The sequence below is a fragment of the Prunus dulcis genome, chromosome 7 (assembly GCF_902201215.1).
Source record: "Prunus dulcis chromosome 7, ALMONDv2, whole genome shotgun sequence".
NCBI lineage: Eukaryota > Viridiplantae > Streptophyta > Magnoliopsida > Rosales > Rosaceae > Prunus > Prunus dulcis.
The window spans coordinates 5,304,112-5,310,209 of NC_047656.1; positions in this window are offsets into that span (position 1 = coordinate 5,304,112).

Here is a 6,098-nt window from a genome sequence, read left to right on the forward strand (position 1 = left end):
CTCACTAGTCTTTCCTTGTTGTAGCTTGGCATAGGCTGAGTTGAAATCAGTATCTGTATCATACCCTTCGGCATATTCAGAATGAACAATGGGTTAGATTTGCATAGCCACCAGCAATGCTGAACTAACTGGTGTAGGTGGTCTAGATAACATATCTCTCAACTTATTAGTTGTTTCTTTCTTGTACTTTATCACAATATTGAATTGTTGTAGGTAAGACATCCATTTCATATGGCGAGCTTGCTGCAACTTAGACTGTGTAGTTAAAAACTGACGAGGTTTATGATCTGAGTGAACTACAACTTCTTTTCCCAACAAGTAAGCTCTCCAATGCTTCACTGCTTGATGCATTGCATACAGCTCCTTGTCATAAGTCGGATAATTCAATATCGGTCCACTAAACATCTCAGAATGGTATGCAACTGTTTTTCCATCTTGAAATAATACGGCTCCCATAGCATAATTCGATGCATCTGCTTCCACTTCAAATGGTCTCTGCAAATTCGGTAATGCTAATATTGTGGCCTCTATAATCTTCTGTTTCAACAACTGGAAAGATTCCTCATGGTTTCTCGACCATTCAAACTTTTGATTTGTCTCTGTAAGAGAATGTAAGGATGCTGCAATTTGTGAAAAGTGTCGAATAAACTTTCGCAAATATTAACATGCACCTATAAAGCTCCGTACTTCAGTTACTAAACAGGGTGTAGGCCATTGAGAAATCACATGTACTTTCTCTAGGTCCATTTTCAGTTCTCCTGCACCAACAATGAATCTCAGGTATACAAGGTGTTGTTTCTCAAATTCATACTTCTTACTGTTTAACTGTAACTGATTTATTTGTAGAACCTCCAAAACTTGAGCAATATGATGAAGATGGTCCTCCCATGTGGCACTAAATACGAGAATGTCGTCTAAGCATACCATGACGAAGTCGTCAATGAAAGGGTGGAGTACGTCAATCATCAACTGCATGAAGGTAGCTGGAGCATTACATAACCCGAATGGCATGACTAACCACTTAAATAGTCCATGCTTTGTTTTGAATGCAGTCTTCCAAGTATCTTCTTCATGGATGCGGACTTGGTGATAACCAGATTTGAGATCAAGCTTAGTGAAGTAGAGTGCACCATGTAGTTGATCTAGCAAGTCATCAATCCTCGGCAATGGATACCGATTCTTGATGGTTATTTTGTTGAGTGCCCTATAATCTACACACATACGCTAGCCTCCGCCTTTATTAGGTACAAGTAACACTGGCAAACCACATGGCGAGCAGCTAGGTTTGATGACTCAGTGTTCAAGAAGTCCTTGAATTTGCCTCTTGATCTCGTCAGATTCCATCACAAAAGTGCAATACAAACCCAAGTTTGGTATAGGTGAATCTCCTACCAACTGGATATCATGCTCCACAGCTCTCCTCGAAGGCAAACCATGCACATCCGGAAATAAGTCCTTGAGCTTCTCCTACAATTTCCTTATGTTTAAGCATTGTGTTAGAGATAAATACAAAGTAGACAATGTCACAGCTCCAGAACTCTGATCTTGCGGTCGAATCATCAACAAAATGAATCGCCCACATGAATTGACTAACCTCTAGGCTTGGTTATCTATACGCAAATTATCTGTAGCTTGAGGCTTGCAAGCGTTGATGTGGAACTCCTTCCCATCCTTCACAAGTCGATACTTGCGAAGCCTTCGATAGTGAATGGCATCTCGGTCCTATAAATATGGACTACCTAATATGACTTGGCAAAAGTCCAAAGGAACCACCTCACATGTCACCTCATCGATATATCGATTGGTGATAGCAAATTTGAGGGTACATTGTTTCGTGATCTGTAAGTCAACGTCCTTCTGAATCCATCCTAGCGGGTACGGCTTAGGATGTGGTGTGGTGTTTAAACCTACTTTTCTTACTAAAGCCTCTTAAATCAGGTTTTTCTGACTTCTAGGGTCAATGATAGCTTGTACAACACTTTGCTTCACCTGAATATTCACATGAAAGAACTCTTCACGGTTGTACGTGTCTTCAGTATCTGATGGCCTTGTCATAAGGGTAAGTGTAACATCAGGTTGCTTCAACTCTGGAAGCTCTTATACTTGTTGTGCAGTTAAGGTGGCTTTTTTGTCATTACTCTCCTGGTTGTTTTTCTCGAGCTTTGGTTGCAACTTAGGATGGAGTATCCAACACTTGTCTTTGGCATGTTTATTGGTTTGATAGTGATCACAGTAGACCTTCTGTGTTTGACCTTCCTTGCTCTGCTTCCCCTTTTTTTGCCAGTTAGTTTTACTGATAGATTTTGATCTGTCATCCTTCTTGTCAGTTCTTTTATTTTTCGCCTTAATGGCGATGATCTTTATAGTAGCTTCTTCAATAGTATCTACAGTGAACAATTTCATTTCTTTCAGTATGTAGTTAGCAAGACCTCTTGTATACTTCATTAAAACATCGTAGTCATCGACGTCGATGTCCAGAACCATAGCTTGGTTGTGAAACTTTGTTGTATACTCTTGTATAGGCTGCCAAAATCACTGTCTGAAGTGTTGCCACTTATACCATCTTTCATCTTCATAGCCAACTAGATAAAATTATTTTCTCAAAAAGCATCTTGAAGTTCTTCCAAGTCAATTCTGAGACATCATACCGTCTTTCATAGGACTTCCACCATGTAAGGGCATGGCTTGAAAGTTTCAAACTTGCAAATTTTATTTTTTGCACATTAGAATACTTATAAACTGTGAAATAAGTTTCTAATGTGTCTATCCAGTTATCTAGCTTTTCAGGATCAACATCTCCTTTATATATAGGGATATCAACCTTAAAATCAATTTTTAAGGTATCAATGGAATTTTTGTTGTCACCTGATTCAGCTTCCTTTTTCGTTGGATCAACTTGTGTGTCGTCTTCATCTTCGCTATCCTTAACAACCTTTTTCTTAAGCTTTTGATCAGGCTCATATGAAGTTGATGGACGTGAAGGTTTTCCAGTCTTCAAACTCTCCATGAGTTTAAGGATTGATGCAGACAAGTTTTCAACTTGTTGCTCAAGCTTAGTGATGCAATCGCCATCACTAGATGTATCCTGTTTGTTTTCTCTAGTCATAATGTCTCTCTTGGACCTTGGCTTTTGGTGTACGAGCAAAGGACCTAAAAGTTCTTCTCTAGAAGCTTTGCGTTGGTTGCGAGTTGAGACCATAAACCACCGTCACCCTCTCGGATCTGGTGCTCTGATACCACTTGATCCAAAATTGATAGATGATAGAACTATGAATTGCTAGTTTATAGGAATAAGAGAACGAGAGGAATTTTAAGACAATTAGAGAAACAAAGGAAGAAGCTAAGGAGCTTTTTTGAGTTCTGTTTTTTAATTCATTCAACTACAATGGTTTATATACAAGCTTGAATGCCTAGAATAGAAAGCTAAAAGTAAGAAATGAATTTAAAACCACAAATGTTAAATGGTTTAAATTCCTTTGGTAATTCAAACCACTAATTTTTAAATGGTTGAGAACTATTTCTTCTTACACCATTCGAGTCTAATGGTTGATAAGTTATTTAATTTAAATAATATTTATTGTTTAATTATTGTTTATTTTTGTTTATTTTTGTTGGCCCCAAACACCTGTGCGACGACAAATATCGTCTCGAAAGAAAATATAGTGCGACGGTTGTCCCCTTCGTCGCGTAAAGATAGACAGAAAACAGTAGGTTTTGTTATATGGTGGCAACAACTTGTTCGACGACAATTGTTGTCGCAAAAGACAACTTAGCGCGATGACAAGATTTGTCGTCGCGCAAGAAAAAAGTGGGATATTTTTTTTTTGGCTCCAAATATTTGCGCGACGGAAATATAATGCGTCGCGTAAAGTTTGATGTCGGCACATTCATACGCGACATAAATTTTCTTTTGCGCAATGAAATTTTGTGCGATGAAAATAAATTTTCGTCTCACAAAAGTGTGATGTCGACACGTTCTTGCGCGTCGAAAAAGTTATTTTGTGCAACGAAATGGATCAATTTTGCGATGAAAAAGGGATTTTGCGCTACGAAATATTTTTTAGCGTGACGAATGAATGGGTTCGTAGCACAAAATCCTTCTTCTTAATATCTGGATTCTGCCATTGCAGAGGCAAAATGCAAAAAACAACATTCTATCTCTCTCTGCTGCTGCCTCTGCTAAGAATTCAGTACGTTCATTGGGTAAGTATTTTTTGTCGTTAGTTTAAAAGTATTAATGTAAATTCATACTAATACTATTAATTTCGTTCTCGTTAGGGATATTTGTAATTAGCGATTGGTGGAGAACGATTGAGAAGGTAATTTATTCGTTTTATATTTTAAAAATATTAAATTAATTACATTATGTTAAACTTAATTTGTTATGTTTATAATTTTTTTGTGAAATTATATTTATATTATGTTGTGATGTAGAACAATGTGTTGTGATGTACGAAGTTAATTGAAATTAACTTTGTACTTTTATTTTTATTTTTGGTAACACTTAGTTTCCCGTTCGAGATTAGTTGGATTTCTTGCATGGATGCGTAAAGCATGACTGCGGTCCAATTAATTCTTGAATTGTCCCAGTATTTGGATAGTTTGGGAATGCATAGTTATGTCACGTAATGTGCGGCTATAGGATTAGGTTTCGATTGTGGAGATTTTGGTGTTATCTCTGTACGTTCTTCGGGTGGTACGTAGGTATTTATACCTACGGTACACCTCAAGAACTGTATGGAGATATTGCCAAAATTCATCCACGTCGAAATCTAATCTCATGTAGCCGTACATTACGTGACATGACAATGCATTCTCGAATAGGATGTGGCCCTTACCGGAGGCATAAGGTGACATTATGACTTCGTATGAAGTTGTTGTGATTGTTGTGTTGTGATTGTGGTTCTAGGAATTATGAGCAAGAGGTGGATACAGAACCCGAATAGATGCGCAGACGAATACTCGGATGGAATCTAGGATTTTATTGAGTTTGCACGTACACACAACCCAGGTGTAACTAGAATCCGTTGTCCTTGTAGGAGGTGTAACAACATGTTGTGGGAGACAATTGAAAATGTTGGATTTCATTTAGTAAGGAATGGAATGATTGAGACATATAGCATTTGGAACATTCACGGGGAACAATTAGACCATGCTTCGTCTTCAAATGCCATAAGAGTGGACAATGTTGAACCTAGTGTGGATCCTAATGAACAAGTCATGGATATTATACATGATGCTTTTCCATTTGCATCGACCAACATCAACCAGGAAGGGAAAGATGACGTGCCTACACCAATGGACAGTGCAGAGTTCGAACAATATGAAAAACTGTTAAAAAATGCCAACCAAGAGTTATACCCGGGATGCGAGAGCTTTTCCGTTCTCACGGCCATTGTGGAGCTAATACACGGAAAAATAAAGTATTGTATGTCGAACCTGTGTTTTGATTACTTTTTTGCGGGTTTTCAAGAGAATGCTTCCAATGATCAATTGTTTGCTGAAAGACCACAAACACGCGCAAAATGTGTTGAATGGTCTTGGATTGGATTATGAAAAAATTCACGCTTGCAAAAACAATTGCATGTTATTCTACAAAGAGTATGAAACATTGGATACATGCCCCATATGTAATGAGTTGAGGTTCAAAATGACATCTCATAATAGAACGACTAAGATCCCACAAAAAGTCATGCGTTATCTGCCCTTGAAACCTAGTTTGCAGCGATTGTATATGTCGACGCATACTGCCACAGATATGAGATAGCATAAGGAAAAATGGATAAACAACGATGTGATGCGACATCCTGTAGATGGGGAGGCATGAAAAGAGTTCAATCGAACGTTCCCCAAGTTTGTTGCTGATTCCCGAAATGTTAGATTGAGACTTACCACTGATGGATTCAATCCGTATAGGGTTCTAAACCAACACAACAGCACGTGGCCGATTTTTGTATTCCCATATAATTTGCCACCTTGGAAATACATGAAAAAAGAATACATGATGATGATTGTTTTGATAACTGAGGATCCTGGCAGGTCAATTGATGTTCACTTAAGGCCGCTGGTTGATGAGCTAAAGGATTTATGGATAAACA